The 24,842-nt window shown below is 50.7% G+C and overlaps 1 protein-coding gene and 1 non-coding gene across 3 annotated transcripts in view; both read right to left on the reverse strand.

The window, feature by feature from the left end:
- Positions 1-24,842, reverse strand: part of Oatp30B (Organic anion transporting polypeptide 30B) — a 253,853-nt gene that overhangs the window by 217,078 nt on the left and 11,933 nt on the right. The window lies entirely within an intron of this gene.
- TRNAF-GAA (transfer RNA phenylalanine (anticodon GAA)) lies at positions 5,340-5,412 on the reverse strand. The gene has a single exon. It is a non-coding gene; the product is annotated as a tRNA-Phe (tRNA).

Consider the following 24,842-nt stretch of genomic DNA (forward strand, 5'->3'; position numbering starts at 1 on the left):
TAGGACGACCCTTGTGGAGAGTCTGTCGAGTGCGTGCGTGTGCATGTGTATCCGCGACGATCACCTTCCGGCATTCGCTCCAACGAAGCGCATTTTCGGAGGCGTGCATCTGGGCCTGTCGCGCACACAGATTCACTGGTACCGCGCCTGTCCAGCACGACTGCCAAAATTGGCTGCTTGGTCCAGGAAGCTCGACCGCAGAACACGACGACCGCTAGGTTGCCCCGGTACACGCACGCTTCTGTCTTCCGCAAAGCTATTCTCATGGGCGGAACCATCTTGAGAACCTGAGGCCCACGTCTTGCATACGCCTGCATACCCAAAGGAAATAGCACTAACGCTCATAAACGTACGTAGCGAAACCCGGACAGTACATATAAAGTACGTCAGTACGCAACGAATGAGACGCGTTAATTCCACAGCACAGCCTTAGTTCGGTGACGTTTCAGCGGTACCTGCGGAGTCAGCATTTGACTCGGGAATAGTCCGCGGAAGGCGGTGCGATGGCCGATCCCTGTTTAACTAGCTCGATTTTTCGCTATAGCTACATTTTACCTCGTTTAAGCATCACATCTTCCCTACTTATGTGCACGTTGGAGAACTGTACTGCTCTTACACAAGCGCTGCGCCTGACACTAGGGAGCTTTAGCGTGTCCGGTATTCCGGACGAGCGGAGGCGCAAACGCGAACGGCCTGCACGGTGCAGCTGCCTGGAGGCGCGGAGCTCAACAGGACAAACACAGCTAATATTGCAGTAACCAAGTGTATTTTACTTTGCTGCTAGTGTAAATGTTCGGCAGTAACACGATTAGGCCGCTGGCCCAAAATTTACACCAGCAGCGAAGAGAATACACTTGGTTACTGCAATATTAGCTTTGTGCCACCACGTGGCTACACCGTGCAGGACGTTCGTGTTGCGCCTCCACCCATTCGGTAATTTCCCAGTCCGCTTGCGTTTACCCGAATACCAGACACGCTAAAAATTTATACTGTTGTGGTGTAGCTCTTGCTACGCCGCCGCACAGAGCCGTAACACTTTTTTTTTTGGGGGGGGGGGGGGGCACTTACTTGAAAGGAAAGGGGGAGGAACTTTCTAACAAAGAAAGTTCTATGGGGAGGACGGCGAGAGCAGGTGCTGATGTGCCACTAACTTGCACTGACTGTAGGTGGTCGACATGAAACAGGCAAACAAGTGCTGACGACTGTTCTTGGCACCTATAGCGGCCAGGACCCAGCCGGATTCCGACAGCGATGACTGGGACTAAGAGTCGCTTAAAAATAATTTATGTTCTCTTTCTCGGGCAACATGTATACCTCGTGACATCATGCACCAGAGCTCAAGCGTTAGCTTTGTCAACGATTTGGGAGTTTCAACTGCGTTGTTCACTATCATTCGCTTGCGATTATGCAGGCGGCATCAAAAGAGGTTTCCGCCAGAAAAGCCGATTCCCGTTCAGCTTGGCCGGATGCCTGCCAAATGCATGTAGAGTAAACGTCGTGGCCTGTCTGCAAGTAAACACGTAAGTCTCACTGGAAGGTTGCATGGCCACGTTCCTGCCAACACTGAGGTCTTTCGCGCACATCCCGTGCCTCACCAATTTCGCATACCGACAAAACCCATGTTCCCGTGAGTGGAAACAGTCCACACAACTGACGGGCTACTAGCGACACCGTAGGCGAAGTCCGCATTAATTTCAATCCCCTGGAGTTCTCTACTTGCACTTGGGAACGGTACACAAACGCATGTGAGTGAGTGAGTGAGTGAGTGAGTGAGTGAGTGAGTGAGTGAGTGAGTGAGTGAGTGAGTAAGTGAGTGAGTGAGTGAGTGAGTGAGTGAGTGAGTGAGTGAGTGAGTGAGTGAACGCATGCGCGCGTGTATGTTTTGCATTCCAGCCCCATCGGAATGCGGCAGCCGGCAGCGCAAACGCCAATGAACCTACATGTTCCCATTGGTGAAAAACACGTTTCGCTGCATTAGAACTATGGCGAAATACACGTGTCAACACACTCAGAACCTCCCGATGACCTGTAGGCTAAGCCGCTCAGCATCACTTGCGAATAGAGACGTGTTGCGTGCCGTTCAGCGCTTCATTCCGGTTCTTATCGGTAGTCTTGTCATCCGCGGTGCGAACGTAAACCAGCTAGCCATGCTTGGAACTCTCGTGCTGATCAGCCGCCGGTTAGAAAAACGAACGTCACCACCCGCAGCCCGTCCGTTCGAGCAACGCAGCCGCGACTCAGCTACAAGCCGTTGCTCCGCATAAGCAAAAGCAGCTCCTCTGTCACCAGACCTACAAACGAGTCGAAAAAGAACAACAAGAAAGTAGAGCTGAACACGCTCGCAAGACGCGAAAGAACGCAGTGGCTCCCGCGCGGAAAGCAAGCGCGCGAGCGAAATCGCAAGAGAAGCGTCACGCGACGACCGGCAACCTGAGCGAAAAAAGAGGCGACGTAGCCATCGGTGTCATCGCTCGAGAGTCGCTTTTCTTTCTTTTTCTTTCCCCTTCCTTTCGCCTCGCCGCTGACGGAACACGCGGCGGGAGAACCCCGAGGCAGCTCCTTCTTGCGTAACAACTATGCGCGATGTTCACGGCGCCTCCCTACGACTGCACGAAGGAGGCGCACGCTAATTGAATGTCAGCAGGGAATGCGATGAAAGAAGTAACAAAATGACACACAGAAGTGTAACCCGGCCCAACGGCAAGAAGAAGCTGCGGCGAAGGGAAACCGAGGCGCCGGCGAGCCTGCCAAAGGCTTCGGCAGGTCACGACGGGGGGACCACGGTATTTAGTAAGCTGGAGGCACCACGCACGTGATGCCTTTGCATGACCGTCGAATCGGACCTCTCACGCTCCCGTACATCGCCGTCACAACAGCATCAACAGCAGCAGCCGCAAACTTGCAGGATTCACGGCCAAGCGACGCCGCGCACAATCCACGCATCGCGTCGACCGCGGGGAGTTGTCGCTCACGACGTCGCGACGGCGGGGGCTACGAGAACGGCTCCGCACGAGAACGACCCGGCGGCGCCTCTCCGCGTTGTCCTTGAGATCGTTTACTACGAGGGCACGCTGGCTTTCCTTCTGTCCGACGGCGCCGGCGGAGAGCTTTGATCACGGTCCGGTCCGCTCAGACCGGGATCGGTACTCTGGATGTTTGTCGAATTCCGCCACGTTGTCAAATCCGCCATCTTGTCAGTTCTGATTGGCTCACGGGGCTGCTACGGCCTCTCCGATTGGCTCAAAACGCAGCCGCTACAAAAACTTGAACGGTATGGCGGCATTTGAAAGTGCCAAGAATAGCAAGTACGCAGCGATTTGCTACGGATCCCTCAGCAATTTCCACAGAAGCCCTCCTCATTGCGAAGTAGTGCGTCTGTGTATAAAGCGCTCAAGCCTGTCGCGGAACGCAGAACGCCGCCCCTCGCTCCTCTTTCAGAGCCGATTGAGCGGAACGTGAGGGTTGTTGTTGTTGTTCTTTAATGACATAGTGCAACCCACTGTGGCGGATCGGCCATGAATCGGGTGGTGCAAGGGTTAAAAAGAAAACAAAACCTCAATTTGTCGTCTTTGTCGTTTTGAAGCCAAGCTGGCAGCAGTGATCACTCCTGCTTGTAAAAAATGCGAATTCAACGCAGTTCCCTCCAGCGCTTCGGCGAGTGAAACGTGACTGGAGTTGAGCGTAAAGCGACGACCAGCTAAAACTGTCTAATGTGGTTAGCGCTTATCTTGCATATACCGAAAACGGCTCCAAATAGACTGGCGACTCAGCAGAAGCCATCAGTGCGTGCATCGTCTGCAACTATAACCGAATTCAACACTTTACGAATTGGCTTTAAACTTAAATCATGGGGTTTTGCATGTAGATGGTTATTGCTTAAACTAAAATTATGGTTTTACAATTATGGGGTTTTACTTGCAAGGGCCTGGTGTGTCACCTTTAGCCCTCTTCACCTGGACAACTGTATAGCGTCTAAATTTCAATAAAGTCAAAGTCAAAACCACGATCTCATTATGAGGCATGCGCCGTAGTGGGGGACTCCGGAAATTCGGACCACCTAAGGTTCCTTTACGTGCACGAATCGTCTCTATGTGTACCGTTGTACATGAGCACGTGCACTGAACACAGAACGACCGAGCGTCTCAGCAAAATTGCCCGCAGTGCCCGCAGTGCAGCAAAATTCCGTCGGATCACGTAGGCCAATCAGGAATTAGACCAGCTGACTGCCGTTCTGCGCCGCTTAATCCCCCCGTCTGCTGCGCCCGTTGGATCAAGGGTACCACGGATGGATTTGCGGAGCACAACAGGTCGCCAACACAGACACGTTGCAAGGCATCGTTCCCTGTTATAGCTGACGCGATTCAAGCCTTTGGCAGCACTTCGTGGAGAGCTGGCTATAGACGGGGATACTGAGCAGTATACAGATGCGATTACATAACTCATCCGAGAAAACGTATCGAATTGACCCGGTTGACACGTTCTCGATCTCGAAGGAAAGTGCGCAAGACGGGACGAGGAGAATAGCGATGTGCTTGTTTACTCACGTCTTTCTCCGATGTCTTCTTCTTTATTACTTTTTTTCCAGGTTACATACATTGGAGTAGCGAATAGACTTATGTCGCATCGGGAATGCGTATTACTGAGTACCACAAGAGACCAGTTCGTTGTTCGCGCATCGCTATTGCGTAATCAGAATTCCAGGAACGTTACAACGAGCATGTGTAGCGTTCCGCACTGGCGCACTATACGCCTCAACCCTTCTTTCTGGGTATGTCATGTTCATGATACGTCAACACGCAAGCAACAAAGGCACGTAAACTTCCACGACCTACAGCGTGACCTCGCCACAGAGGAACATACAAGTATACGAGAATTCGTGCTCCATATGTTCTCCTCTAACTCTGAATGCGCCTTGACCGTCGCACACAGATTCTCCGCATAGCCACAAACACTGCCTCAGCACACACACGCGACATGTTTTCTCATTAGCGAATCTCTACACTAAGGTTTCGTCACGCTGCTAAGCACGAGGTCGCCGGTTCGCTTACCAGCCGCGATGGGGACGAAATGAAAAAAAAAAAGCAAGAGAAAAGAGAGAGAGAGAGAGAGAAAAAGCACTCGTGTACTTGGATTTAGGTACACGTTGAAGAACCCGAGGCCCAGTCAAAGTTAATCTGGAATACTCCGCTACAGCGTGCCATATGACCGTATCGTGGGGGCTGGCACGTAAAACTCCAAAAGTCATGTTTACGTGTTTGAATTTGCTTTAAAGTATGAAAAAGTGCTGATATGCAGCAGCAAAGTATGCTTCAAAAAAAAAAAGAAGACAAAAAAAAGTATGCCGAAACCCGGGATCGAACCAGGGACCTTTAGATCTTCAGTCTAACGCTCTCCCAACTGAGCTATTTCGGCCGCCACGAAAGTACAGCGCTACAGCATTGAGTTATCAATGACGCGTCGTCAGTTGATAAATGATTGCGCCTAAGTATACATTGTGCCTACGTTAATAATAATAATAATAATAATAATAATAATAATAATAATAATAATAATAATAATAATAATAATAATAATAATAATAATAATAATAATAATAATAATAATAATAATAATAATAATTACTATTATTATTATTATTTCCTTGTTTCATTTCCCGTGCGCTCGAACTCGAGCGAATCGGTTCTAAAGCAGCGCATCCCGCTCAAAACAATGCGTGCAGATTGGACAGAAATGGAACACCTGGACGAGTAACAATTGAAGAGAACAATGCATGTATGCACAAGCATGCGTGGACTGAGACAATCGCAAAGTAGTTTCACGTAGTAGTTTTTCAAGGGATGGTGCCGAGTCAATGCCACCGTCGCCTGGTCCGTTCGGTGGCAAGAATCGTTTCGAGGAGCTGCTGCACTGCTAGACACCGGCGACGCTACGGCATTGCGCTGCTAAGCTCGAGGTCACGGGTTCGACCCCTCCGGCGGCGGTTCCCGCATTTCGATGGAGGCGAAATGCAAGAACGTTGCTGTACTTTGATTTGGGGTGGCCGGTAAAGAGCCCCAGGTGGTTTACTCGGAGTGCCCCCCCACATACAACGTGCCTCGTAATCAGATCGTAAAACCCGAAGAGTTCAATTAAAAGAACACCGGCGACGTAACCCTGTACCACTATATCCCTTGTTTTGACGGGTCTCACTTTATTGAGGAGGCCTAACTGACCACTCACTCTTTTCTCGCAAGCTCAAACGCAACCAAATAAGTATGGTACGCCGGATTCGCCTTGACGTCGCGTTCACCAGACGCTGTGCACACCTCACAGGTAGCAGTGAAACTGGTCCAAATCGCGAACGCCGCCAGGTGCCAAAAAAAAAAAGAAACTCGCGCACGTGTTGGCCGCTGAGATATGTAGCCTCCGAAATTTCCGGCGCGGCGCGCTGCTCCGCACCGCAGATCTCGGAGTCCGATGACGCTAGATGTCACGCCGCGACGCTACACGTAGAGTTACTGTATATCAGCGTATACAGTAACTCTAGCTACAAACGAGACGGAGTATGTAAATGACATTCAATTAAGTTTTAAGACAATTCTAAGGTAATATATCCCACAAAGGCTCGAACAGCATTCCACGTCAAAGAAAATTAAAACAACTTGCACACCCGTATTTCTGGCCATGGAGAGTATATCGGTATGAAGAAAACGGCGAAACATAATTGAGTAAAAATTAAGCAGTATGGTAATTATTTAATTAGCATTTCATTTTCTGAACTATTCACAACTCAACACCGCCTCCAGAATATCAGAAACGCCAGTATGGGCTGTACATTGGTTTCATAGCGCTAAACCAGGGGACGTATTCTGTAGGAGTCCGCTTAGTGGACTGTCCATTTCGGCCGCTGCTGATTGGCCAGGGCCGCTCGTATCCTCCTCGCTCATACAGCTGCATCCAATCAGCAGCGACCGAAATGGACAGTCCACTAGGTGGACTCATATAGAATACCCCCCCCCCTCCCCCCCACAGATGTTTTCAGGCATCAAATTGATCGTATCGAAAACGATACATTGGATTTTGTGGGGTTTGCTCCTTTGCATAGCACGGCGGATTTGCAGAACACGCTCCGAAAGACCCTGCGCCCCAGAGCCAGCTATTCGTTGTCCAGAATGTTCGGTTTGCTAAAGGATCACGTTGAGCGGAAAAATTTCGAGCGACTACCGTTACGCCGACCTAAAGAAAGAGACACGTCGATATCCTCAAGCCACTTGGCCCCACGTTAATGCCGACGTAGAGCAAGGTGCACGCGGTATAACGCGAAAAGCACTGCTAAAGCGGCCGTTCATACCGGAACAGACGGCTTATATAATCCGGCACTACTTCCGCGGGCGGAAGTATACCACGAGGTCTGCACGCTGCGTGTAGGTCGTGTCGACGCGTTCCCACGCGGTTCTCGGACTAACACAACCAACGACGGGACTGCTTTTGAGACCACGCCGTGCATACGTGGCGCGCCACCGCTCCCAAAGCCGTTTTCCTCACTTCCTAGTTCTCACGAAGGAGTAAAATAAAAACTGTCTGTCTTCGCGAAGCCGCCGCAGCACCCCGCTGTGTTCCGACACTCTTTGTCTCGAGCGTCGCTGCCGTGCCAGGGAGATTACTTCGACGGCCCGAACAAGGGGGCCCCCCGAAATACCCCCGAAAGTAGAACCGCACGCTTGCCTCCCCCCCTCCTCCTCTCGTTCTTTAATTGTACGAGCGTATTGTTCTGTTTGTCTCGGTTAAAACTCTCTCTCTCTCTCTAGCGCGTGCGCGCGCACGCGCGTATGTGTGTGTGTGTGTGTGTGTGTGTGTGTGTGTGTGTGTGTGTGTGTGTGCGCGTGCGTGCGTGCGTGCGTGCGTGCGTGCGTGCGTGCGTGCGTGCGTGCTCGCCTGTGTGTCGAGACACCACAGACGTCGCCTTTGTTATAGCGCCTTCAGCCTCCTTATACCGCGATCTTCTAACCTGATCCAGAATTTGCACGTACGCTGCTGCGCGCGGTGGAGCGTTCTATCTGGCGCGCGGCAGGGCTTGTACCGCTGCCAAAAGCTGTCGGCTACGGCTGGAAGTAACGGCAACGTCACCCGAACACGACGTCCACGTCGGACGGCCAGCTTCCGGAACAATAGAGGCGAATTCGCCGGGTTCCTTCGCGTCGGGCATAGCGTATATAGCTCTGGCCGCACGCCAAACGTGGGGCTTGCGGGGCCACTTTGCGCACATATGGCGGCTATACACGCAACAGTTTAACACGACGAATTGTTTCACGCGAAGAAACGGGATACGCTTCGTTGAGAGTTGTAAACAGAGCAGTCGCAGCCAGCTTTCTCGTGTAAACACATGTATGAGGCATGATAGTCAGGAAGGACGCATAAAGACGGACCAAGGTCCCTCGTTTTTCATACAGCGCGCACGAATGGTGTATACTGTGCCACCTGTTGGCGTGTAACGATTAGTAACGACAATTCAAAATTAGTAACAACAGCCCTGCCAATTCACGGCTACCAGATAACAGCCCTTTTTCTCACCCAACCGAAAGAACGCGCCCTTCTCTCGCTCGCAGAATTAAACGTACTGCCCCGATCTGTTCTCCGCAATCAAACGTCCTGTTCGCTTGTTTTTGACTTTCTTTTTTCTTTCTTTTCAAGCGGAGTTTTAAGGCGCCCGTTCTCGCGGTGGGCGTCGGCATTGGCCCTCGTAAACGAGCGAACACAGAGAAGGATGAAAGCGAACGCGGAGCGCAGCGAGAGATGAAAGGCGACATTAGCGAACAGCGCGAGGAGGAAAGAGGAGGAGGAGGGTATGGCGAAAGCGTGAGAAGATAAGCGTAGTGCCGCAGTTTACGGCGACGATGGCTACCGGTAAAGCCCCTTAAACTTCGTAAAGTAGCGACACTCTCGTCCTCCGCCTTCACTCCTCGTTTCTCCACTCTTTCACGCTACCTCCTCGACCGTGGCACCGCCTACACTGCTCGAGCGTTGCAACGGCGCCAACATGCGCTCCTCGCCACTCCGTAGACACTTCTCGAGCAAAAATGGCGCTGAAGCACGGCGCCAGGGCCCACGTGATGCTATCAGGCCAAGAGCGACGCGGCGTCGGCCAGAGCGCGCGAGGAGGAGGCGGAATTCTTCAAAGCGCGCCGCTGCTTTACGAAGTTTAAGGGGGTTTAGCTACTAGATGGCGCCAGAGTAGCGCGCGTCATCTGTACGGAAACAAAGCGCTGCATGAGCGGAAATCTGCCTGCGGCGGCTGCTGTGCATCACGCCCACACGTCACCCACGCGCCATCTCTCGCGATCTACCGATTAGCGAGGCAGACGCGCCACACTTCGCTCCGTTTGTAACGTGCCGCGCGAGACAGATTGTCCGCGCCAGCCAATATATCGCGAAACGAAAACACGTATACCAGCTGCGCTCAAATTTCGCATTAGGGAGCACCGTAATCGTAGGCGATATTTTTCTTTATTTTTTTCATGTCGGCTGGTCTCAGTTTAAAGGAACACAAAAGAAACACTAAATCAGTTTACTGTGATAGGACATTGCTTCGGAACCTGTCTATCGTGAGCAAGAACGCGGGAAACTACGGCCAACATTTTTTTTTCTTGCTGAATCCCGCGATCGAACAGCGACGCCGATGACGATCGACCGCACTAGTAGCTCAATACCAGTCTGATCGTACAATTTCTAGTTGTTTTCGCATATTTTGACTGTTTTGAAGAAAATGTCCACAGGAGTTTTCATGCTGAATCTTGGCTCACGTAGGAATGTAATCTACTATTTCCTTTTCTTTTGCAACAACAGTTTAAAAAATAAAAAAAGAAGGCTGGAAACTAGGTGTGCTGTGTCCGTCTGGGCCCGGTCGCATGCGAACGCTGATGATTACCAACACGGCCGTGCATCAGACGGTCCGAAAACGATGACTTCGGACAGACTTTCCGCTTCACGTGAACTACATGTTAGAAAGGTTTAAATACGCGTAGGTATTGTGAAAACGTCTGAGAATGAACGTGATTTAAATTAGAGTACCACAATAAAATGTCGCTACATATAAGTTTCCACCGGGTGGACGCGTGTAGACAGACCACTAATCATAGTATACTATCTGGTTGTATATTCCAATTGAAACGAAGGAAACGAAAATAACGACATTACTGCTGACTCCACAGTACTCCTAAGTGGGAGCACGGGCCTTACACGAGTAAATACGATAGTTTTATTCCTCCTATGCACTTTATTCTCTCTTGTTATCCAATCTTTCGCCCGCCCCTCTCTTTTTCTCCTTACAGTAGTACGTCGCTTCCTCTGCCGACCACCGTTCAGTTTACCGTTCAGCCGTCGGCGCATGTAGCGAAGTGACCTTCGTGCTGTCGCTATCGCTTCAACGCAAGCTGAGCGGCGAGAGCAGATCGCGTTCAAGGTAAAGCCCCCGCGACCAAGCGCGGCAGTTGCTGCCGAAGTACGACGCACAGGAACGTTGCGCAGCGAAGAGATGGCAGCGACTGACCGACGCGGCTGACGCTGCTAGCGAGTCAACTGAAGGTGGCTCTGCGTTTCGACTTGGGAAGCGCGCACCGCGATCCGCCGATACCGAGCCGGCGCTTCGGCAACCGGAGACCAACCGCGCGCTCTCGCGCGGTTGCCGCCACGGACGAGGGGGGAGGGGGGTACACGTGGCGAACGGCGGCTGCTTGGGCAGCAGCACATGATCGAGATTAGCCGCCACCGAGCCGGCGCTCTGATTGCCGCCGCACAGGGGTGGCATTGGAGGAGGAGCGAAGAAAGCAAGGCTCGCGCCGTGGGCGAGAGATGGCGCCAGGAGCGCGCGCCGCTAGAGCAGCGCGCTGGCCCCGGCTACGAAGCTGGTTACGGCGAGGCACGACGGCGACGCGAAACGCAGGATCGGGCGCCAAAGAGCTGCGCTACAAAACGTTATTTCGAGCCGCGACGAATAAGCACCGCCACGAACGTGTACGCACCACTCAGAATGCGCACAATAGCGCCTGCTTAGCCTCAAGCTCCCGTTCTTTCTTCACGAAACTGTGTCGTCGGTCTGCTTTCTTTCAAGCGAGCGTGCGATACTCGAGAAGTCCTTGGAAGAAAAAAAAAAGGAAAAGCGAGAAAAGAAACCGAGGAACGTCGCGGCTTCCTCTTCAATGGCGCAGTCATTAGGAAGCAGAACAAGAAGGCGGTGGCGGCGACGTTTCCTCGGAGGAATGCCCTTCTTTTAGCGCGCGCACAATAGCGCCACCGGCTGTGTAAAACTGCAACGAGCTCGCATTCGCTGGCCACCCACACCGCTTGCGTAAGCGTCTAACGAGGAACGGCGCGCTCACTTTCCCGGTGGTTGCGCGCAACCGTTCAGCGGAACCGACGGTGGCTCAGCATCCGATCGGGAAGCGAGAGGACTCGGGTCGCGCTTCGTGAAAGTAGTCATGCTACTTTGCTATCTGGAAAATGAGCATAACAAAATAACAAAAAGAATGCTTTCTTGCGTCGAAAAGACTTGTGCCGGTACATAAATACGTGTTCTCGAAATCCATGCTCCGGCAACGGATCTCGAAGGCTATGATTTTGCCGACTACGTGAACCGGAAGAGAGCCGGAAACACATCCAGGCGCCATATTTTGGACAACCCTTTTCGTTATGTTTTCGAATTATCTGTCCTTAAAGGAGTATCCACATATCTATTACATTTCCGAAGTTGTAGAAAGTCTACCACGCGCTTCTAGCACGGAAAGGGGTCACACTTAGCCAAAATGACTATTAACATGTTCATTCAATCAGCAAAAATTATTATTAAATATAGAAACAATACAGAAGTACACGGGGGCTTGAAGCGATCAGCAGTGGCAGAACCGACTAACGCGGGTCCCTTCGTGGAAACGTTTACTCCGTGCGACATTCCTCGTCCAACGACTACCTCTGATCATTTTTGGCAGGCATGAACGTTGGGAGAAACTTGCGAGATGAATTTCACGCTAAACTCGGTCTCTAAATGAGGACCTGGCGTCATCCACATTGCGGCTACGTCATGACACAGCGGAGAATTCGCTGACGTTGTGCAACAGTGAGGACAGGCATAACGATGTTTGGCATAAAACAAAATAAACAAGCGTCATTATCCTGGCAATGTTCGCTTGTGGCAGCCGCGGCGATAGAGCGGGAACTGAGAGAGAGAGAGAGAGAGTATCATGACGTCATGACGCATCCGTCTTCTGCAAGAGCACCGAAACAGAAAATAGGTTCGCAGTATAAGTGAAAAGCAAATAATAATTAGGGCGCTCTCATGCTTGCCCGTATTTTTCTAGGATACGACCTTCGTTTAACGCACCACTTCCCCACCCACACACATGCACAAAATTAAAAGGAGACGGGGGAAGAAAGAAAAGGACAAGCCGCAAATATGCCAGCCAGACAGAGAGAGAGAACAGATTATTTAGTGCAGGCGAAAAGACTTCGACGCCCTGGGTGGGCAGCCTCCTCAGGCCAGGAAGACACGAGCCATTTCTCGAGACCGGTCGATCAGATTACGCTGATCAGCCGGACTGAGGGCTTGACCGCTGAGCCTCGCACTGCTCTTCGGTTAGGTCTTTCGTTCCGATGGTTCCATGTGATCCCATACACCCCCACACCATGTACAGCAGGGTGTTTGGTACTTTGCAGAATGTGCATTCGTAGCCGCGAGTAGTGGGCCAGATCTCGTGTAGCATAAGGTGCAATGCGGACGTGACTGCAGGTTTGGATTTTTCGGAGAGTGCACTGCTTCTTCGCTTGCTAGTTTCGGGTGGGGTGGGGAGTGCGTTCTTCTATCTAGTCTGTAATGCATGACGATGTCCGTCTATTTCTTGGGTACACCCTGGGCTCTCCGAGATCCCTCTGGCCAGTGCTCCTTTTATACGTGCTAAGCCCGAGCTAACCAGCGGAGCGAGACACGAAACGAAAGACAAGTCAGAAATGTCACGTCGAGGTCCCGAGACGAACTTCGGGAGGAGTGTACGGTACGCCGTGCACGTCAGCTCAGCGTTCGCGCTATACTGCACGGAACTACGTAGTGACACGACGTGGAAGACACAGCAAATCGCAGGAGAAGACGGACTGCGTGGGCGGCAGGGCGAGTACCATTTCGCTGCATGCAAGAAAGTACGCGTCGCGTCGGGACGCGCGTTAATTTCACGCTGATCAGCGCGGGCGCGCCGCGACGAGTTGCGCAAGCTGCGCGGCGCAATCGAGGCTAAATAAAGTAGCGCTCCACGAGGGCGCCGCGACGTTTGCCAAGACAAGCGCTTCTTACGGAGCTTTCTCTTCGCGCTGCGCGACGTTATTAAGAGCACCAGCCGAAATAGCTGTCATCCCGTCGAAGCCTAGCTGTCCGCGCATCATTCACGCACAAGACACGTGGAGGATTTTCGTTTTTTTTTTTTTTTTACATAATTGTAACAGCGCCAACACATGCATCCACAAAGTAACAAGTGTGTTTCGTCCTTGTTACTTTGTGCATGCATCTGCTGGCGCTGTTACAATTTTTATGTCAAGTATGCACCAGCTCGCCCAGAAAAAAGTTTTAAGGAAGATTCTCGCTCGCACAAGCGCAAAACGATCACTGGAGCAAAAACCAAAAAAAAGGGGGGGGGAGAAAGAGAGAAAAGAGAAAGGAAAGACCGATATAACCACGCCGAAGGCCGCGGCCTTGGAAGCGTACGTGGTAAAGGCAGAGTCACGATTACGGTACACCCGTAAACATGTACAAAATGTAGCTTGCTATACCCGCGGTCGTTGCTTCCGAACAATCGCAACTTCCTTGTATATTCCTCGTGCGCTTGATTACCCTTCCACGTGCTCAGCGTCGAAGCACGGGACGACAGCGAGCGCCGCGCCCTTCAACGGGACCAATTCACGTCGGTCAACTGGAAACGCATATCAGACTCGCGCGATATACATCCATCGCCCCAACTCGCTCTACATTATAAGCTTCCGTCTCTCACGCGAGGGTCCGTGCATGCCACGCGAGGCACGCGACAGGAACCATGAAGTTACAAGCAAAAGCTATAAGAAACTATAAGCTTGAGGAACGGAACAACAACGAATTTCAGCGACTCGAAAGCCCTTGGACACGCGAAAGCAAGCCGTCGCTCCTTCCCCCGTACATAGTCCGCGCCTCAGCAACTCGGTGCAGTGTGGCGAAGCCTATACGGGTGGACCCAGCGGATATTATTTGATTAAATTCTGGAATTCTACGTGCCAAAAACAAAAAAGAAGATCGGGTTACGAGAGGCACCCCGCGGTGGGGGAATATAGATTAATTCCGACCACCCGAGATGCGCGAGCGTTTCTTGTTTTTTTTAATTCCGCTTATATCGGAATGCGGCCGCAGCGGTCGGTGTCGAACCCGCGACCCCGTGGTCAGCAGCGCAACGCCGTAGCCAAATAAGCCACTGCGCGGATATCTGAGAAGGATGTTCCAAATATCAAAACTAGGGCGAATATTACCATTATAAAAGGTAATAACGACAGTGAAAGGTGACGCGTGTACCTTTATGAAAGTTAGTTTTATTTATTTTTGATTACTCATTTGATAACTTTCGTCACGTATAACAGTAGGTTATATCAGCCCGCTAAAGCTTCGATGTTTTTGCAAGGAACACGGCCGTCCGCTAGCCTTGACCGAAAAAAAAAAAATCCACACGCTGCTGCCAACCTTCCATTTGAATCTCTCTTTCTCGGAATTTCATCTAGGCGTTTTCCGACTTGTCTGTTCGCTTCGTACGGTTGTAACAAACAACGCATCGAGCCCCCTCGATTCGGCTTACACTTCCAGTTATGCGCTTAATGTGTCCCGTCGTGTTTTTCATAGGTTCGCAAGCGCAACGAGTTAAAATAGAGAAATAATAGATGCTTTTCATAGTTTTTTTTTTCCTTTCTTTCTTGTCGCCGGGAGGTGGCGTCAACTCGCAAGGGCACCTTCATCCATCACGCCTTCCCATCGTCTTCCAGACGGCTTCAGACGCGTTGCATTACTTGGTCTCGAAGGTGTCAACTGTCTCCTTACGTGTCCAAACTTAGGCTGTCCCCGATGTTGGCCAGAATTGGCACACACCCTTCGTTCCCACGTGGGCACTGGATATTTTGGAGAGAGGTGCTTCGGCTCCACCTAAAAGTACCCCTCGGTGATGCGGCGTTGAAGTGGGTATGGTGAGCCGTGGTGGGTCCTCCACGGGGATTGGGTAACGGGAAACCGGCCGTTGCGGCCCGTGTCAAGTACTTTGCATTACCCGGTGCTGTTCTAGCCAAATGGACTGTGACGGTCTCCAGATCGCACCGCGTTTGATAGGAGGCCAACAGCACTGTCAACTTCCATACACAACAACTCCTCCTCCATATCATACGACTCATCGGACATGCGAGTAATGCGAGAACGCTAGCAATACAGAACATTCGTAACACACGCCCAAACCACAGCGGTTCTTCCGAGTGTGCAGTCACCGTCGCACTCAAACCGAACACGTCTTAAGCCACTTTATGGCTCCTCCTGCGTAGGAGTGAGCCGTTGCATTGGTGGCACCACCTTGTGGAGCAGACTTTGTCCGAAGTTGGCAGAGGGCTGTCATTGTCGTGACTAACCGTATTCTACTTAGTTGCTGGCGTAAAGAGTCGACACGTGACATAATGGCTAACATGCGCTCTTTTTACTACCTTCGAGCAGAACGACTACGGAACACACACATACGCACACACACACGCGCGCGCGCAAATGTTTCAAACGCGTTATGGTTGCACAAAGCGTCACGTGATGCCGCTACCAGCTTTCCTACCACCGCCCACGCTTTCTGTTAATCGTTATTCCCGTAAAGAGTAACACGTACGTAAACGAACACGCTATCAACTATCTATTGTTCGGGTCAAATCCAACGGCGGCTGTACTGAATCAGATTCTCGTTCCTGGACGCGTATAGCGTTCGCCGCACTGCACGGAGACGTTGTGGCGAAACGGAGCGCGTGTGCGCCGACAGGCGAGCCTCGATCTTTGCGAGCGGCCTGCGCCAAGACAACGGGGCCCGCACCAACCGCTGTTGTGCCGGAGAACGACAAGAGACGAGCACCACGGAATGGAGAGAGGCGAGCCTGAAGCAGCCGCTCGGAGCGCGCGCGCGCGCGCGCCGTAAGCGCGATGCCCCATTGTCCGCGCGGACACAGTGCTGGTCGCTGGTCACGCGAGGCGCGCCCCTCTCCGGGAGTGCACACCGTGCACACGCGGTCATCGATCGGACCTCCGACGACGACGAGGGGGACGCGAATCGAAGCACGGGGGGTCACAGTCGCTGCGACGATGGGCGTCGGACACGCCAAGCTATATCATCGGTGACCGCCACGTGTGTATGTGTGTGTCCCTCGCGAGTGGCCGTCCTTATAAGCTGACCCTTTTATAGAAGACCAACTGCGCTTGTCCCAAAGTGCATTTTAGGGGTAAGTTTTCGGAGGGATAAAAAAGAAAAGGGCAATCACGCCTTACGTTCCGACGCGCACTTATATACCCGCCACGGTAGCGCTGAGACCTCGGTGCTCCGACACTGGGCGGGTGGGCCGCGGTTCAGTTCCCGGCCACGTTCCTACGTAGGAACGCGAGAACGAAATATACGCCTGTCTTCACGCTATACACTACTCCTGACCGACCTGTATAGGCGGAGCCGGTGGCCGCTATGCAACAATGCACAGTGCTTTGAACAATCGCGGCACTGATATTAAGTTGTTCTTCAGACAGAATAAGCAATGCCCCGTTCATTGTCTCGGTGACTGCTCAAAGGAACAGTGCTCCGGCTCGTGGCCAAGCCTTAGGCTACATTGCCTTCACTGTCATCTAAAATCAAACGGTTAAGATCGCCATTCTGCACTGAGTGCAACGTACGGGAAGACAGATCCATCTCAGACCACTCTTGCAGCCCAACCACAATGTAAAAGGCAGCCCTAATATCCGCACTGAATATACATCAAAGACTTCGCCATAAACTTAAAATTGTGGGGTTTTACGTGCAAACCCATTTTCTGATTATGAGGCACGCCGTAGTGGAGGACTCCGGAAATTTCGACCACCTGGGGCATCTTTAACGTGCGCCTAAATCTAAGTACACGGGTGTCTTCGCATTTCGCCCTCATCGAAATGCGGCCGCCGTGGCCGGGATTCGATCCCGCGACCTCGTGCTCAGCAGCCCCACACCATAGCCACTGAGCAACCACGGCGGGTTCGCCATAAACTCGCTTAAAGATAAGACTCGCCCAAAGACTTTGCCCACAGAGTTGTCTGCGCGCCCTCACTAGCGCAGGCACGTCTACCGTACCCGAGAGACATCGCTGGTCACAATGACATACCCTACGTAGTCTGCATATTGCGTGCTGTGGTGTGTTTCGTGTAAGTTGTGTGCCAGCACGTGGACGTGCACTGTGCGAGTCATTTCATTTCTCATCAGTTCCGCCATGTCCTCCCAGATAAACTGAAGAGCTTAATTCTCTCACTTAAATCATATTTGGCTTTATCGCAAAGCCAAATCATTTAATGAACCCCAGTAAGGCCCGAAACAATCGCGAAGATTGCGAACGGAATCGCTTCCTATCGAAATAGGTATACGGCTATGCAGAGTGGCGCTAGCAAATCCTGCACTGTAACGCATCCGCTTAAAACTCAACAGTATACTTTCGCTCGAACACAAGAAAGGCCGACTCCTTAAAGGTCCCAGCTAGACCTACAGCCTCGGGTTCGGGAAAACACGAGCCTGTTCCGGTTTGGCGGGCGTGCAACATGCAGCAGGTGCGAAAACCACGCTACGCTCACGTTACACGAGAAAGCGATTAACGGAGTCCATTGTCTTCCATGTCTGTGAACAAGGGAAGGCGGGCGGTCATCTTCCTCTGACACACCGACGTCTCCATTGTCCCGCGCTATAGTAAAGCCGCGCAACGCGAGAGAAACCACGATCGCGCCGGACACACAAGACGCGCTCGCAAGGCTTACGGATCGAATTCTGACACACTTCCGCGATTGCTCCGAACAGCTCCGACGGATTGGATGGATGGATCTGAGTAATCTTTGAGGACGTATAATTACAAAGGGCGCGCGAACATTGGATGTGTTTTTTTTTTTTTTTTATACGCCTGAAAAGGGTAAATTGTCACCCACCCGAATGTAGCACGAAGCTACAAAGGAAACCCAGGCGGATTGCTCAGAAAGAAAAGCTTCGCAGTTGCAGAAAAAAAAAAAAAATGGCACTGACCCGGGATGAACCTTCTTCCACCTTGCGGTATTACCGCAAATACTGATTTTGCCATGTCTCGAATACGAAAGGAAAAAGCTTTTGCCAGAATTGATTCGTATTCGATTTGAAAATTCGATATTCGAAATGATCGAATATTCGTCTCAGTTCGAATATAACAACACTATTATAGGGAGAGAAAGATCATTCGTTCGTTCGTTCGTTCGTTCGTTCGTTCGTTCGCTTGCTTGTGAAAACTGTGATCTCAGAAGATCATAGCAGGGGGTACATAACAAACTGTTACAAAGAATAAGATCACAAAACACGCGAAAGGTCGACCCAAGCTGGGACTCAGTTACGAATAATTCTACTGCAATACACCCGCGCATGCTGCATGGCAGGGGGCCCCAGTTCCCCAGCGATCGCACGGAGTCCGCCACTTTCTGTGCAATAACTGGCCGTCTTTCAATATTGATGTCTCCCCTCGAGGCAGCCTATGAACTTATTGCTAACATTTAAGCTAAACAATTTATTTCTTGTTCGGCCAATCTCAGTAACGATTGCAGCTATTTAAACCGACGTACGGTGCCATATAATACACTGGACCCCTTCAACGAATACAACGCGTTCAACGCGCATGTGTTGACACTTAATTACTGTCACTGTTCCGGTACACCAGATAATTGAAAGATGTTTATCATTTACGAGCTCCACGCAGTTGAACTGGCATCCAAGTCGCGCATGTCATCACACGCGTGTAGCAAATAATGTAAGTAAACCTTGTTTACCAGGTGGACTCCACGCAGAACCCTGGCACTTCACTTTGTTTAGAAATGAGAAACACGTTCGCCATCCGACTCAATACCTGAAGGTCGTTTTCGTCGAATATTCTCATTATATTCTAGAATTTCGCTGTTCCAACACCGGTAGCGATTTCCGCATATCGAGCGTCATACCGAGCACATAATCTGCAATTAGAGAGAGACGTTCGTGCTTTAATGTGTGGCCATTTATTGTACACTAGAAATTTCGTAAGGTAACGAATTGACCATGAACATCAAGCATTTCAAAATTGAATTTATAGTCTGCAGTTTTACCTTCCAAAAAACCGACGTGATTATAAGGCACGCTGTAAATGGTGGGGGACTCGGGATTAATTTTCACCATCTCTCTCTCTCTCTCTCTCTCTCTCTCTCTGTGTGTGCGTGTGCGTGTGCGTGTGTGTGTGTGTGTGTGTGTGTTTCTTTAAGTGCACGCACCTAAATTGTACACGGTCTTCGCATTTAGCCCCTGTCGAGATGCGGCCTCGGGAACGTACCCACGACCTCGAGCTGCAGCAGCGTAAAGCCCTATAGCCGCCGAGCTACCACGGCAGGTGTGAAGCACTTTAACTGCTCTCTAAACAGATGTATGTGATGCTACAGCACACACTTACTTCAGTGAATAACACACAGAGACAGCAGGAACGGATTTAGGAAGAACATAAAAAAAAAAAAAAAAGCTCGTCCAAGGCCCCTTGATTTTAAAACGGATTGCTGGCTCCGTGGCCTATAGCCCATCGAAGCAGCGCAGAGCCCTGTACTTCCGTGTTCGTGACATCACATACATCGCCTCAATAGGCTTGCTCTCTAAACTGTCTAACCTCTCAAAACCGTAAACTCTTCAACCCGTACTATCCCACCAAGAACGTTGTTTTCTATTCCGCATTAACCGACGAGATTTCACAAGATTACCTGCCTTCATCGCCGAGGACACTTACTCTGCCGATAACATGAAAATACCTGCACGTTTTAATTGTTTTCTATTGTTCTGACCTCCTCCTACTGCTTTACTTTTTCATTATTTTGTCCCATTCAATGCCGAGTAGCATGGAAGCGAATGACACGCGAGCCAAACAATATGCTTTTCGATAAGAAACTCTTTCTCTAGCACGCAATGCAGGTGAACCACCGGGTACAACAATAGAGGCTGCAAGCCGTTTTGTCACCGACTCGATGATTCCCAGGGTTGTCGAACGAGTCAAGCAACGTGTATTCCTCTAGTAATCTTAGTAATGAAACTCAGTGCCTGCAGCTTGACCTCCAAGATCGCGCGGCGCGCTGTTGTTGTTCGCCAGTACGCCGCGCGCCATAGAGTTTCTAAATAAATACCCTAGAGGGAAATGTGGCGCTAGTGTCTACGGGGGTTCTCATGAGCGTTGCCTCAACCTACATGGGAATGATGGGAAGTACAGGCTTCGGATTGACTTCGGTCTTTAGACTAGTGGCGTTTGCTTCTGGCGCAGTAAACAAAGCTATACTCAAATATTATCGCGTAAAATCTAATTCTATTTCTGCAGTATGTTATATAATGTACAACACGCTACATAAACTTTGTATGACTTTGAGATGGAAGCATGGTTTACTATGGTTTGTCACCAGGACACACCAGGGTATGCATACTTGTGCGATTCTCTTCCCAACTTAACGCCAAAGAATAATCATTTATTCATTTTTGCAACAGCAAAACAACCGTGCATGTACTTATATAAAAATACTCATCAAGTATTTCTGGAAATAGAAATGTATTGTGACAAAGCGTTGCGCGCTTGAGCGGAATGCTACAGGTGTCGTCTGCTACGACGCCTGCTCGCTGCAAACGCGAGACTTTTCTCGCTGACGACAGGCACTTGCGAACTCTCTCACTCTTTCGAAAGGTTGCGTCGGCTGTCACGATTGCTGAACGTCTTCAAGTACTTTTAAGCACATCTGCTGCAGTGCTAGCTAGGACGCTAGTGGCCTCCTACGAATGCTTCATCATATTTTATATTGGCGTGTCGCTTCCGAAACATTACAGCGTGGCTTTGCGGGTACCCATTGTGCGACACTAGACTACAGCTAGGAAGCAGCTATCTTTCCTACCACAAGTACGTTTGTGTTCTCAAAGTCCTAAAACACGCATTTCAATGAGCACATAAACGAGCACATAATGAAGCCCTCAATAAAATTTGATTGTCAAGCCACTAGAAGTACAACTGTATATGTCTTGTGTAAGTAGTGCCTTCTTTGTCCTATTCTGAAGTTTCATATAAAGCACGTAACGCTACAGTGCCAACCTAACACACTTAACAAACCAAGGTCCAAACGCTCAAAAAGTGTTCTTTCAACGTTTACGATGCCGCCGCTTTCTCGTCACGGCTTCGACGCCACACTGCGACACAAGCATCGTCCCAGTCGCTGGCCCAGCGCGCTATCGCCACTCCGAGCAACATAACAAAGGCAGATAGCTTTGTGTTGCACTGTCCCACTGCAGGTTATAGCAACTGCGCTTGGAGCGAAACCAAAACTGCCAAAAAAAAAAATACTTGTAGATTAGTTCGCCAGTCAATAGAATGCCAATCCGAAGCCTGTACTTCCCATCATTCCCATGATGGTTGAACGATCGCAGCGCCAGATTTGCCTCTAGGTATACTAATATGAAACACTATGCCGCCCCCCCCCCCCCCCGAGATCTCGGAGGCCATGGCTTCCAACTACGATGAGTCAGCACGAAGGCTGCAAGGTTTATCTCGCCAGTCCAGACCAGAAGCTGCGAAAAAAAAACTGCCAACGGCGGAATGCCTAACAGAATCAACCACAGAGCGCCAGAACCTACCCTTACGACATTATAATACATGTCGAAATCAGCGTTGTACGACAGCGCAGTCAATGCGCTAACTGCGAGGCACATAGAAAAAAGGCATGAAGGGGGGGGGGGGGGGGGGGCAAGGAAGAAGTTGCGCCGAAACAGCAGCAGCAGCAGCAGCTAATCGAACGGCTGTTGTCTCGCAGGCGATGTCACAATCTCCGGAGCGTGTTTTCCGGTGGCGCCATCCTTAAGTTAATCGATGCGGATCGGCGCGGTCGCAGTGAAAAGTAATTTGATAACAGCGACAAGACAGCCACGCGTCGCTTCCGCTCGGAACGCAGCCGCTAAACGCGCCCGTCGCCCACTCTTGCTTTTATTCAATAAAGCAGGCAACGCAACAGTCAAGGCGCCGATGCAGGCTGTATGTAATAAACATTCGATCAAATACAACTCGTACGATAAAGCAGCAGCAGCAACACCAGAAGCGTGTGAAAGCAGAGCACAAATTGGCCAACCTCGCGAAAGAACATTTTTTTTTTTTTTTTCTGTTATCGCTTCTTCTCCAAGGCCGGATGCTGTGATTCTAGAAAGTCCTGGCCCGTTGCCATCGACTGTCGCGTTTAACGAGACGCGTTGTTGCTACATCTCTCTTTCAGTCGCGATATACGCTCACACAGGATCGAAAAAAAAAAGAACAAGAAACAAGGATGCATTATACCTGCTTTAACGTAAACTGTCCACGACAAGATACACTGTAAGCGCCCTCCGAACAAAGTCTATCACCTTCCTTTCTTTCTTTCTTAAAGTTTATATTTTACTGTTCCTTCAAGACGTCGCCGTCTGCTCCGCGCAGCCGACGACCGCGTCTACTATATCGTCTGTTTAACGCCGTTGAAGCGCGTATAGCACGTCGAGCAAAAACAAAAAAGTAGAGAAAGCGAGATCCCGAGGTGGCGCAAGAGGATTCCCTGCGTTTCCTGAAAATCTGCGAAGGGAAACGAGTATAACATACCATACGCGGCGCAGACAGCACTATATAACAGCAGGAGCAGCAGCGCTGGCGCAACGGCAATTCGAGATTTATTTCTTTTTCTTTTTTTTTTCGTCTGCTGCATATTCGGGTAGCGCGCGTAATCGCGCGGCGCTATCCGTCTCGTCTGCACGGCTTCGAGGCTGCTTGCTGCAGCTGCTCAGCCAGACGTGAAATCCGAGAAGCCAGAAGTTGGCTGGGCGGGCTACGGCTTCGTCTTCTCGGCGCCCCATCAGCCTGCTCCTCCTCTGATGTCTGCTCATGTTTTCTCCGTCAATGCACGGCCCTGCGCTGCAGCCGTCGACGCATACGGCGGCTTATCAATCACGCGCAGTGTACACCATGGAAAAAAGTGTCCGCGATTCCGCCCTGCCCTGCAGCAACGTCGGAAAAGTACGAACGCTCCTTCCTTCTCAGTTTAAAGGGAAACCTAGGAGAAAAATTGTTTGAGCTGTGTAATAGCAAAGTGCCCGACTAAAGTACAACACACACACAGACGCGCGCACGCACACACGCACGCACACCGTAAAAACAGGGTTGGTAAGCTAGAAAACGTGCAATAAGGAAAGAGTGGTGGCGACACCACGTCGGAAGTATCGTACTATAGGTCACCATTACGTCATTGATTAAGACAGCGCCCGCTCTGGTCTAGTGAACTTATCAGTAACGATCAACTTCTACACGAGCCGAAGACTCACCAAGCTTCAGGGACTTTTACTGAGCCAAGCGCAACAGCCAAAATACGAGAAAAGAAGGAAGAGAGAAATGCTTTGAAATATGTGGCGTTACGCCAGCTGACGTGCCAACGTTGGGTCTCGGCACGAAATCTATAAAATAAATAATAGCCAACGTTGGGTCCCCTTCGCACGAAATCTATAAAATAAATAATAAAAAGATGATGTTAAGTACGCGAGCGTTTCTGCGTTCCGCCCCCATCGAAATGCGACCACCCCTCGATCACTCTCTCTCTCTCTCTCTCTGTCTCAAAGCGAACGTCTCGTGCTGCCGCTACTTTTACGACTCCCTATATAGGACCGCACGGATGATATAAGCGGTACTCCAAGGAGACGTGAAACGCGAATGAGCCGTCGTGCGCGGTCGCCCTCGTTATAATTTATACCGCGCATACGCAGTACTCTCGGTGCGGTTCGTCCAAACTTGCCCGAGCGACCTATATAAGAACTTGCGGCGACGGGCACCCGGCAGGCTTCACTTGCCGGCAGCGAAGGTTGCATTTCGACGAAGAAGCGGCGGAAAATGTCCTTGCCCCGCAGGTTGACAATTGATGCGCGAAATAATACCGGTGTGGAATCGGCACCGATTCGGATCGAAATTATCGACTACGATTGGCTCTCTCGCACATTTTGTGCAAAGAAGCCAATCGCGACCGAGAAATTCGATCCGGATCGGGCCTGATCGCGATCGAAAGTGCGCCGTGAGATAACCGCATAAATAGCGAAAACGCCTAGCACGACCCGCCTCGGTATACTACTTAGTGCACATGGCGTATGCGATGCTAAGCTTGAGGTCGCGTGTTCGAACCCTGCCTTGGCGGCCGAATTTGGATACAGGACAAATGACAAAGCTCGTGCACTCATAGATTCGGGTGCACGTTAAAGAACCACAGGTACTCAAAATTATTCCGGGGTCTCCAACAACAACGGCGTGTTTCGTAATCATACGGTGGTTAATTGGCACGTAAACGTGCAGTCCTTAATCAATTTTTAATTAAGAATTCATCACGAGCTCCTCGCACGCACGCACGCACGCACGCACGCACGCACGCACGCACGCACGCACACACACACACACACACACACACACACACACACACACACACACACACACACACACACACACACACACACACACACACACACACACACACACACACACACACACACACACACACACACACACACACACACACACACACACACACACAA

This window comes from Dermacentor andersoni, chromosome 6 (genome assembly GCF_023375885.2).
Source record: "Dermacentor andersoni chromosome 6, qqDerAnde1_hic_scaffold, whole genome shotgun sequence".
In the NCBI taxonomy this organism is placed as follows: Eukaryota; Metazoa; Arthropoda; class Arachnida; order Ixodida; family Ixodidae; genus Dermacentor; species Dermacentor andersoni.